This window comes from Thunnus albacares, chromosome 10 (genome assembly GCF_914725855.1).
Source record: "Thunnus albacares chromosome 10, fThuAlb1.1, whole genome shotgun sequence".
NCBI lineage: Eukaryota > Metazoa > Chordata > Actinopteri > Scombriformes > Scombridae > Thunnus > Thunnus albacares.
In genome coordinates this window covers 1,476,495-1,489,351 of record NC_058115.1, presented here as the reverse complement: position 1 = coordinate 1,489,351, position 12,857 = coordinate 1,476,495, and the positions used below count along the sequence as shown (strand labels likewise).

Sequence of the window (12,857 nt, the reverse complement as noted above, 5' to 3'; positions counted from 1 at the left end):
ATTTAAATATTAAATGTGAACTTTACACCACCCACATTTTTGCACACCATCAATCTATCACGTACACTTTAATATACATATTTGAGCTTCTTTGATACACACAATCGTCAACCCTAAATCTGACCCTAACCCAATCCTAACCTATCAAACCACTGTGTGAACCCACACGCAGATAAAAGTAATCTAAGCTACACTAACTTTACACTAAATTTAAACAGTATGATATGTCTGATTGTGTATGATATCCACAATAATTTGGCTTGCTACATGAGAGCCTTTTGTTAGTGGCCATAAACTGTTGCCTTTACACATTTGAGGGCAGGAAGTGTAGCACCTTAGTCCAATTCAAATTTCGTCATGCCCTTATGTTATTCAGCAGCCCTCACCTCAATGGATAGCTAGCTTGTTCACTAGTCATCTCATTCATTTTGACAAAGTTCATCGCTGAATTTATATTTCACCCTCTTATCTTCTCTGGATCTTCTCTTCTGCATTGCTGAGTGGAAGTGGGGATATTTCTCCTCTTGAACTGCTTCACTGCTGGACCACCTCTGGAGCCTAATCTCTCGACCAGCGGGTTACCCTTTCCCTAGCCATTCAATGCCTAACCCATTGTCTAACTCTAACAGCAACTAACAGTTTTACAAGTTTACTGTAGTTCAACAATTTGACTGAATCAGGATAATTTGCTCCTTTCTCTCCGGTCCAGCCTCTCCTCTCTCCTCCTACCTCCCACTTCATCCCATTCATCCAATCACGGCATGCATTCAGACCCTCTATTGAGCCTCTTCTTATTTATAAACAGTCCTCTTCCTCATTGTCTCATCTCATCTCCTCCATCCTTCCCTCTCGCCTTTCTTTTTGTCTTCTCCTTCTCTCCTTTCTTTCACCTCCCTGCTCTTCCTCTTTTTTTTTCTTCTTTTTGTCCAGTGGAGAGAGGGGTCTTGATTTGATTTAATTTAAACTTTTAACCCAAGGGCTTGGTGGGGGAACGTCATTGAGAACCTCTACACCTAACCAGAGCAACCCCGTAACCTTAATCAAACAAGTGTGTGACAATACACACAGGTCAAAGCTACACTAACATGAATTTAAACAGACTCGTGTGTGTGTGCTGCTCATTCAAGGTTCAAACACTTCATCCGCAAACATGCACACACATGCAAATACAAAACTAACTCCAAATTTACACTCATCCAGGACACAAACACGACACTTTCTACCCACCTACACACACGCACACACACACACACACACAATCCTCAAATCTCTGTGATGCATACACCACTACCCCCCCATACACATCAGCTTCCCTCCCTCCCCTCCCCTCCCCCCCTCCTCCCCGTATGGCTGCTACTGTCACATTGCATTTCCCTCCGTGTCATTTTGGCCGGAGCTTCGTATCCAGCGGGGACAAAATGAAGTCTCCTCGGAGAGAGAGCGCCCTGCGAGGTGCGAGTGCCAGCGCCAGCGTCTCCTTCTGCCAAAAGCCAGGAAAAGGGGGGGAAAAAAAAAATAACAACCCGCTGACTCTCCTCCATTTTACATTTCCTCTGTGCTCATTTTCTCAAGAGCTCCTCATCTATTTTGCCAGCCGAGCTCGTTCAGAGAGGCCGCCTTGTTAAATAAGGCATGAGTCATCTACTGTGCTCAGCATTGAAATGATGCCGCCGTTTCAGTGCGACTGTTGAGAGTTGGAAGGCGGTAGTGGCTGTGCAGGGCTGCGCAAAGGGGAAAAAAAAGAAGTGGATGGAAAAATAAGATAAAATTAAATAAATAAAAATTGAATTAAGAAAAATCTGAATGGTTATCTGTCTTTACTCTTTCCTGTTTCATATAGTTTGAAGATTGAACCTGAATGGGCTCTGTCTCTATTTGAAGTCTAAATCAATCTACAGTAATGCTCTTTGTGTGTTATCTGAATATACTGAGGTTATTGGAAAAGCCAAAGATTTTTTAAAAAACATTGAGTCAGTTGTTCATTGATATTGCTGCTTGGTGCATCAAAATGATCAATACAGAGAGTTAAGAAAATAAAGGGAAAATCTGACTAAATTATAAGAGGAAAATAATGCAGCCACATGGTTTGAATCATATGCTTTGGTCTTCACAGTCACCAGATCTCAACCCAACTGAAGAAGTATGGGAGATTTTGGAGTGACATGTTAGACAGCGCTCTCCACCACCATCATCAAAACACCAAATCTGAAAATATCATTTGTAAGAATGCTGTTTTCCCTCCAGTAAGTTCCACAGACATGCGAAATCTATGACAAAGAGCATGGAAGCTGTTCTGGAGGCTTATGGTAGAACAAGTAAGAACATTGTTTTTTTGGGGTTTTCTGCATTTTTATTTTATTTGTCACGGAAATGTTTGCAACAACACAACTCGCAATGGGAGTGAAAGCTTGAAACATACAACTTTTCTCATAGTTGTTCATTACTCAGAAGCTCTTGTTTAACATCAAACTCTGGCATGTGTGAGAGAAAAAATGCTAAGTGACAGGAAAGGCTACAGATGTAATATCAGCGAGTGACAAAGTACCATTTGAGTTTCATTTATATGGAAGGAGAATAACACTTATTCAACATGGGAGTTTACATTTATACCACAACTCCAGTGATGACCCACATCCTAACCACCATTAAAGACAGAATTTAGGACAGAAAGTTCTTACACTTAGAAGGAAAGGTGCATGACATATTGTGCTTGTGAAAAAGCCAGTGGATGTATCCAAAAACTTAACAGTTGACATTTTAAAAGCACAAGCTTCACCTGCATTAACTGTAGAGCTGCTGATATTGCCAACAAAACAAAAATAAAGTATGGGACAAACATGGCCATTTCTGATATATAAACAACCACAAACTGCAGCAGGTTGTTTGTCTCCCCAGTGTTCCTTAGATATTAAATGGGTGGAAAAGCTGTGCACTAGCTCATTCCTGTCTCAAAGCTGTGAAGCAGGAACTCAATAAGTTGAAGCTGATTTGATGAATTAGTCTATTTTATTCATTACTCATTTGCCTAACCAGGCACTGAGTGCTGCCACAGAGAGATCTCAGCATACACAGCTCAATTCTCACTGAGGCAGCTGGGGGAAAAAACAGGGGGAACACAAAAAAATGAAAGGGCAAATGTTTTTTTTATGATAACAATGGATTGTTTGTTGCTTATTTATATCCCCATTAGTTGTGACTTGGCACCAACTACTCTTCCGAGGGTCAATATTCAAATATTCAAATCCATGTTAAAATGACTGTGAAAAGTGTTGTTTGCAGTGACAAAAATCACAGATAATTATCAAAAACTCTGCAGTTCCCCTCAGCTTTACAGTGTTTTAGCATCTTTGAGCTCATTGCTTTGGTTTTAGGGATGGTGACTTTACTGTTTTGGTAATGTGTCGGTGTGCTCATCAACCTTCTTCCCTGCAGGCACAGGCAGCTGTTTTCAGTGAAAAAGCTCTGATAAACTCACTGTACACTACCTACCCAGCACCAAACAGCTGACAGACAAAGTTAAAGACTAGCTGGTGAACATAAACAAGAATTCAGCAGCTAAAGAGACAGATATTGTTTCAGGGGTTGGTGGAGACCAAAACCGAGCTAAAAGGAGTGAATATTGGGCTTACATTCATCAGGTCTCTGAAACATGACCCCAAATGAATGCTGATGTTTTTCTGTGTCTACTAGATGTGCAAATATGCAATTGTTTGCAAACATGTTACCTATAGCCATTACCTTTATATGGTGGTAATGTGTCAATGTTGTGTTTACAGCTTGTTCTGCTGGCCAAAAGAAATATGTTAATGCAAGTTTAGCATTGTCTTAACAGGAAATGTTTTGATTGTTTGACTGAAGTAGCAGTGCGGCAGTGAAACAGCTTTTACAGATGTCGTGAGACTAGAGCTTGAGGAATAAATAAAAACTCTTCTTTAAAAGTAACACTCAGCAGGAGGTATAAAAGGGAAGCTGTTGCATTGAGAGAAAAGTTTTGCATCGACAATGGTCGGTTAACATCTTTTTTTTGTTGTTTTTGTTCTCAAGGAATATAAATGTTATAAATAACATACACAGGGTGTATGGTATACAACATACACAACCCAGAGTTTGACAGTCACTGCCAATGAGAACTCCAGCCAAACCAATGAACAAATAATTTGATCAGTTCAGACATTACAGCATCTTTACAGTTGCTGCTAAGCACATCTTTCAAACCAGATTTGCATTCTGATGGAAATAGAAAGTAATGCAGCAGAATGGTGATCAAGAGTCTCCACACACTGAGCTTCCATGCTGTTTAATGTCACTTTCCCAAGAAACTGAAAGGAGCTCTCAGTTACAAACCTATTCATAGAGTCTGGATGCGGTATAAAGGCTAATATTTGCATTACTGCTGGTCACATTTTATTGATAGAACTATAATGCAACATTATAAACAGGTGTGTTACATCAAACAAGAGAGGTTTAAAGTGTATGGGAGGGTGGTGGTTGACTAATGCCTTGTGAAAGCTCCATTACCTATATTTAGGTCTTAATGTTCACAGTTACTTAATGATGATGGATAGGCTGATATAGCAGCAGCATAGACCATGACTTCATTGTACTGTTGCACTGAACGACTGGGCTGCCCCTTAGCATTTGCATCTCTCTGTGTACCAGAGACAATTCTGATGTTGAAACAGTGGCTTCAGGCTTCAGGTTGGGTTCTGCCAAAATAAATAAATAAATAATGATAAAGTTTGCTGTCATGCAGGATATTAGGAATAAGTCTGTTCAGTGGAGAAAGGGGCAAGAGAGTGACATTGGTTGTTTTTAGCCTCACAAAAGTGCAGGGTTCAGCATCCAGTTATATACATACAAGACTGACAGTCATAACATTTTCACTATTACTCTGATGATATCTTCCATTTGTTGCTTCCTCCACCACCCTAACCTCCTCCTTATGTGCTGGGCTTTGGATTTTTAATTTATCTAAGATGTAATGTTGATGTATGTGGGGGGAATTAGTTCTCCCAGCAGAATCTTAGTTGCTCCTTGGATTCCTTGAGTGATTTATCATGGAGCAGAGCCTTTTCAACCAACAGTAAGTTTAAAACCATTTGTTATGATCAGGCAGTTCTTCGACACAAGTGTCTCTGACAGATATTTCAGCATTTGGTGTTTTGATGAAGGTGGCGGAGAGTGCTATCTATTAAAAAGGTCAATAAAAAGCATATTTATAAGCTTGTTTTTAAATAATTATTTATGAGTGATTAATATTATCGTTATTTTTTTTAAAATTTGAGTCATCATTTATCTGTTAATGACCTTTTCATTTTATCCTCAAGTCTGTTTCAGTGTGAGCACTATAAATTAATCATTGATCATCTTTCTCACATTAAATAATGATGATTGAAATATCACTGCTGTTGATGGCTTACAGATACATGTGATGGATTAATGGCATGGGCATTATAAATAGCCACAGCCATAGGTAGCAGTTGAATGTAATGACAGCTGTTCTGGAGCTGTTGGAGAATCTTGCAGATGTGACACAATCTTCTCTGCCATTTTTTTCACTCACATGTCAAACAAGTGGGAAGCAAGCATAAGTACTGATATGCAAACAGGTCATTGCAAGTGTGTCTACATCCATCTATGCCTAACTTTGGGAGTGGAAATCAGACACTTGCACATGTGGCCAGTTTAACAATGATTGAGGTTTATAAAACAGGATTGAGCCGAATACTCGGATGAAACAAGTATCCGGTACCGATAATGTACTTTTTACGAGCACGAGTATCATCCGAGTTAAAGTGTCAATATCCATACACGTGATGAAGGAAAATCCTGATTGGGTAGCTGTGTCCACACTGTACACACAGAGCTCCTCCCCTATGTAGAGCCTATACAAAGTTCACACAACACAATCTTACATTCATCACAGCCACTTTGTCTGCAGGGATTAACAGCTCGCGACTGTCACTGCTTCTACATCAGTTACTCATGCATTTTACTTCATACTTCTGTAACGACCAGCCGTCAGAATTACCACCCACCTGTCAAGAATTAATTCATGTTTCCCACAGTTAACACCCACAATCTTCCAATAATCCAATCACAACCCCCCCAAAAGGCCCACACAGTGAGTGTGAAACCAACCTCCGGGAAATCTATTTGTCTCAGAGCTGCCAGTGTTTTTGGTCAGTGGAACAGAGATATGCCAGCTTTACCCTCAGCATCAGATCATGTTGTAAAGTCTACGTTATTGTAACAACTCATGGTAAAACATAACCCTTGTCTCTGGTGTCTATGTCAGGAGGAGGAATAATCCAATGGATGTGTGTATCTCGCAGTTGGAGTAAAAAGGTAAAACAGGTAAAACCCAAAGTGGACTTTTGAGTTGTCTTTCTTTTTGTGGTTGTGAACTGGATTGAACTGAACTGTTTTGAGGTTGCGGGGAAAACAAAACAGACTCTTTACCAAGTGAGACTGTTGCTGAGACTGTGGGACAAGTCTAATAAAAATTAACACCACCACTGCAATAGTACAAAAAATGGGAGAATTACACGTGAACAATCAGTTGTGTCATATTGATTTATTTTGTCGATGAATGATCTAATCTCATATTATCATATTGATTTATTTTGTCGTACTGAAATCTGGCTGTGTCATGAAGAATATGTTAGCCTAAATGAGTCCACTACCCCCAGTCATATTAATACTCACATTCCTCGAGACACTGGCCGAGGAGGTGGAGTTGCAGCCATTTTCAACTCAAGCCCATTAATCAACCCTAGACCGAAACTTAATTAAAACTCATTCGAAAGCCTTGTTCATAGTCTTTCACACCCAACCTGGAAAACTTTATGGCCAGTTCTATTTGTTATAGTATACTGCCCTCCTAGCCCGTACTTTTGGTCCTTAGTACAGATAACGTAATTATAGTAGGTGATTTTAATATTTATGTGGACGTTGATAATGATAGTCTTAGCACTGTGTTTATCTCATTATTAGACTCAATTGGCTTGGCCAGGCTGACAAAGAGTCATAACTTTATTGATCTGTGTATTCCCATAGATCTCAGTAGCAACGACTTCATGAGCTTCTTTAATGATAAAATTATAACTATTAGAGACCAAATTCATCACCTCCTGCCCTCAACAGGCACCAATTTATCCTCAAACACAGAAACCTTAGAAAAAGCTGTATATCCTGATATATGTTTAGACTGTTTTTCTACAATCGACTTTCTAGAACTAACTTCAATGATTTCTTCATCTAAACCATCAACCTGTCTCTTAGACCCCATCCTAACTAGGCTGCTTAAGGAGGTCTTACCCTTAGTTAGCACCTCTTTATTAGATATGATCAGTCTGTCTTTAGTGACAGGCTATGTACCACAGTCCTTTAAAGTAGCTGTAATTAAACCTCTTCTTAAAAAGCCTACTCTTGATTCAGGCATTTTAGCCAACTATAGACCTATATCTAATATTCCCTTTCTCTCTAAGATCCTTGAGAAAGCAGTCATCAATCAGTTGTGTGACTTTCTGCATAACAATAATTTATTTAAGGATTTTCAGTCAGGATTTAGAGCGCATCATAGCACAGAGACATCACTGGTGAAAGTTGTAAATGATCTCCTAACTGCATTGGACAAAGAACTTCTCTCTGTACTTGTCTTGTTAGATCTTAGTGCTGCATTTGACACCATTGACCATCACATCCTATTACAGAGACTAGAACATTTAATTGGCATTAAAGGAACTGCATTAAGCTGGTTTAAATCCTCTTTATTAGATCGATTTCAGTTTGTTAACCATGTTAACAATTAATCCTTCATGCACCCAAAAGTTAGACATAAGTTCCACAAGGTTCAGTGCTTGGACCAATACTATTCATCTTATATATGCTTCCTTTAGGTAATGTTATTCGGAAACAATCCATAAATGTTCACTGCTATGCAGATGATACCCAACTATATTTATCAATGAAGCCAGATAAAACCAGTTAAAAATCAGTTAACTAAACTCCAAGCATCCCTTAAGGACATAAAGACCTGGATGAGCACCACCATATAAGGAATCTGGGAGTTATCTTTGATTGGGATATTCCTTTAACTCCCCCATAAAACAAATTTCAAGGACTGCCTTTTCTCACCTACATAAAATGGTAAAAATGAGGCATATCCTGTCTCAAAAAGATACAGAAAAACTAGTCCATGCATTTGTTACTTCTAGGTTTATTGTCAGGCTGCCCCAAGTTTCTAAAAACTGTCTAGCTGGTCCAGAATGCTGCTGCACGTGTACTGACAAAAACTAGAAAAAGAGATCATATTTCTCCAATTTTAGCTTCGCTGCATTGGCTTCCAAAATTTACAAAATTTAAAATCCTTCCCCTCACTTACAAAGCCCTTAATGGTCAGTCACCATTGTATCTTAAAGAGCTTATAGGACTGTATTACCCCACTAGAACACTGCGCTCCCAGAATGCAGGCTTACTTGTGGTTCCTAGAGTCCTCAAAAGTAGAATGGGAGGCAGAGCCTTCAACTGTCAGGCTTCTCTCCTGTGGAACCATCTTCCAGTTTCAGTCCTGGAGGAAGACACCCTCTCTACATTTAAGAGTAGGCTTAAATTTTTTGATAAAGCTTATAGTTAGGGCCTACCAGGCTTGTCTTGGACCAGCCCCTAGTTTTGCTGCTATAGGCCTAGACTGCTGGGGGACTTCCCATGATGCACTGAGCTCCTCTCTTCTCCTCTCCCTCTCCATCTGTATGCATTCATGTATCATTGATGCATGTTACTAACTTGGCATCTTCCCCGGAGTTTTGTGCTTTCTCATCTCACAGGTGACCTTCAGCTCGTACTGACGAATGTCCAGCGTGATGCCCACCACTGCTTTTGTTGTTAGTCATTTTTGCCCACTGCTACTGCTATTATTATTAGTCATATTTCTATTATTATTATTATTATCATTATTGTTCTTGTTGTGCTTCTCTGTGTCTGTGTCCCCCCTTTCTCTCTCAACCCAACCAGCATATGGCCGGCCACCTAGAGTCCGGTTCTGCTTGAGGTTTCTTCCTGTTAAAGGGGAGTTTTTCTTTGCTGCTGTCACCAAGTCCTTGTTCATAGGGGAATGTTGGGTCTGTTAAATAAAGAGTATGGTCTTGACCTGCTCTATGTTAAAAGTGTCCTGAGATAACTTGTGTTGTGATTTGGTGCTATATAAATAAAACTTTGCTTTGCTTTGCTTGATGGAGCTTATTCTTCCTATTTTATGATTATTATTTGCTAGAAGTGACTGGCACCACTCTGCATCCAAAAGTGTCATTCAAGTTTATATAAAAAAAACTTGTTCTATAGTTCTCTTACTCTTGTGATCAAAAATATTGATCTGAAGCTCAATTTTGAGACTGTTCTGTAAATACTTTTCTAATAAACGATAAATATAGCAACTTCTGATCAACCCATATCCAATTGCAGGCTTAAAATACCAACTTCTGATTAGGCACCAGCCTTTTCCAGTTTAAGTCCCACCCATTCCGAGTATGGATACAGATACAGATAATTTAGTTGGTTGAACAAATACAGATACAGATAATGGTGTACTCGCTCATCCCTGGTAAAATTGTGTATGCATAGCTTTATAAACCTGAAAAAAAGATGCCATAGCATATGATTCACATAATTTTCATACTCATCAAACCATTCACTGAGACCTCTAATCCTGTGTGGAAGATACTGCATCAGTTTCTACACTCATTTGTTCAGGTTTTTGCCTGTATTTCTCACTTGTCTGTATGCTCAGTGGTTACAGTTACAGGCAACATCAGTCAGGCAGGTGCTGACAGTGTAAGACACTTGCCACAATCTCCAACATTGCTGGTATGCATTTGGGACCATAGTTGTATTTTTAGTTTGAAGGGAAATTGAAAACAATGCTTAAGTTAATGCTAAGTTAGATTTTACCTCATGGTTCAACTTAAAGTTACTGTCCTGTAGTTTGTGCGCGCGCAGTTCCTAATAAGTGGTTACAAAATGAGCTGATTGATTATACGCGATTGTATGTCATCAGACAGCTTGTGTTGCTTGACCTACTGGACTTAGTTCTACTGCCTCCCCATATTTCAGTAATGAAGTTGGTCATTATAATGTAAAAACTGATAGAAATGATGGTCAAAACTACAAACATTATTGTAAAAGTGATGCGTTTTCATTAAGTGGAAAAGTGGAGTGGAAGCACCCACACATTAGCCAGATTGACCTGCCGTTTCATTTAACTTCATAATCCAGTCTGACACTGTTTTTAGGTTAGCTGATTTCTGTTTGGTAATGGGGAATTATTACACTCTAACCAATCACCAGTGACTGACATATTGATGTCCCATCTCTGTCTCTTCAGTCAACGCAGAAATTTTAGCAAGATTTGACGTTTTTTCACATCAATCAAAAAATGTGTTGTTTAAAGAATTGTTGTTTCTGTAAACCGACTTTGACCATCTCATGATTTGTTTAGAAGGGTTCTTGCCCTGGCACAGGAAGATGATTTGTAACCCTACCTGCAGAGTTGTGGTTGGCTCAGTTATTTGTCAAACTGGGGATGCACCTGTCAATCAGCAAAACACCAGACAAAAGATTGGTGGATGTTGATTTAGAGGTCTGGAAGCACTCCTCTCACATTGTTTAATGAAATGAATTCTTTTTAAGCATAAAGATATAAGTTGAAGGTGTTTCTCTTTCTGCTAGGAGACTATAAAGAAGCCGAAGCATATTAACAACAAATAACAGTTGTGGTGAGGTTGAGTTCAGTTCTTCAGTATGCTGAAAGTCCTCTCTGATGGTATGTGATGTACACTATGCACATGCAGAACACAGTCTGCTTCAATTTCCATCACTCATTAGCATTCTCTTTACCTCTCCACCCTGATATTGATTTGACTCCAGAAATTAGCGCCCTTCTTTTTTCTTCTACCCACACACTCCCTTTCTCACCTTCCACTGCCATGGCTCTAACTCGATGCTGCTTCTCTCTCTGTGCATTTTTTTTTTTCTTCTTTGCTCACCCGCTGTCTCTCTGGGTTAATGCGGGAACATTGGTATTCTTGTGCTGAACACAGGACAGAAGATGGGATGTATAGCAGGTCAAGTCTGCCTCGCTTTCATCCTGGTGCCTTTGAACAGATAAAGAGACTCTAATTGCATTTGCATAATCACACTAAGACAAAGTCACACATGCACACACACACACACACACACACACACACACCCTAGAACGGTGAATACACACCCTCACAGATGAAGATTCAAGACAGAAGTGTTGAGTTACACTCTGAACATACAGAAACATTTAACTACACACAATCCACAGCAGACTTCCAATAACAAGTGGAGTCACAGTTTGAAATTATTTGTCAATTAATCAGTTCACCTCATATTGTATGAATTTACAATTTGATCGTAGAACATAGAATAAAATATAGGAAGGATAGGTTTGGAGTATATTTTATATACATATATACATATACATACATGTACATGCACACACACACACAGACACCTACTCATTCAAGGGTGTTTCTTTATTTTTACTATTTTCTACACTGTAGACACCAAAACTACAAAATAAGACATGGAATTATGTGGTAAGGGAAAAAAGTGTAAACAAAGCAAAATATCTTTCATATTTTAGATTCCTCAGAGTAGTCACCTTTTGCTTTGATGACAGCTTTGCACTCTGTTGGCATTCTCTCAACCATCTTCATGAGGTAGCCAGCTAGATGGTTTTCCAAGAGTCTTGAAGGACTGCGCACACATGCTGAGCACTTGTTGGCTGCTTTTCCATCACTCTGCGGTCCAACTCGTCCCAAACCATCTCAATTGAGTTTAGGTCGGGTGATTGGGGCGGCCAGGGGTCTCATTTATAAAACAGTGCGTAGGATCCAAAATAAAAGTGTACGTACATGCAAAAGCCAAAAATGGTGTGCACCAAAAAATAATCTGATTTATAAAACCGTACATACACATGAATGCATGTATATTTCTCTTTATAAATCACAGTCCACCTGGAAATGTGCACACATGGATCAGCCTCCTATCCCGCCCTCTACATGCCCATATTCAACCATAAATGGTTGATGCAAAAGTATTCATGAATATTGATGTACAAGTGTTTCTTTCACTGTACCAATCAGTCTCTCTGTCTTTAGATGCCTGACCAATCAGTGTCAACAGTCAGCGTACGTGGCCTCTCGCTCATCACTTGCACTCAGGCAGCTGCAGAGGAAGGACCGCAACAGCCGTGAGCGGACTTTAACTGTTTTGTTTCCCCATTTTATGACATCTTGAAGTTATGTGTGTAACCCAAAACAATCAGATACAACTTCAATAAAAAAATCCTGTGGATTGTAAAGTCAGACATCTGTGGTTAAGTGCTTACCACACCCTACAGTGGGCCACTTCCCAGTGAACCTGTTTTAAGTACTTTTTACAACACACACTCAATATCTAAAATACAATAAACACTGTATTCATTTATATTTACTCCCAGCATACAGGTGTTTCTCTAATTTACACAGTCCATATATGAGTAAGTGGTGAAGATGTGCCGGTGAGGTGACTGGAGGAGGCAGAGTGTGTGTCGCCGTGGTGTCTCCAGTGCGCTCAGTACAGCACATTTGTGTTCACTGCAGCAATTTTACACACATAAACTATATGAAAATCATACCTGCTGATATATGCACAGTATTGGAGGATATTAAAAAATCTATTAGCGCTATTGCTTAAGTTACGTTTGTTTGAGTTAAGTTTTTTGATGTCATCTGGGATTTCTACAACCAATGATGATATTTTCATCAGTTAGTTAACATGGTTCAGGTGAA

At 39.4% G+C, this 12,857-nt stretch overlaps 1 long non-coding RNA gene across 1 annotated transcript; it reads left to right on the top strand.

Annotated features, from left to right (window-relative positions):
- The first annotated feature begins 9,427 nt into the window (after positions 1 to 9,427).
- On the top strand, positions 9,428 to 12,365 carry LOC122990820. The gene is made up of 3 exons (XR_006405490.1): positions 9,428 to 10,636; positions 10,726 to 10,819; positions 12,186 to 12,365. It is a non-coding gene; the product is annotated as an uncharacterized LOC122990820 (long non-coding RNA).
- The last annotated feature ends 492 nt before the right edge of the window (positions 12,366 to 12,857 follow it).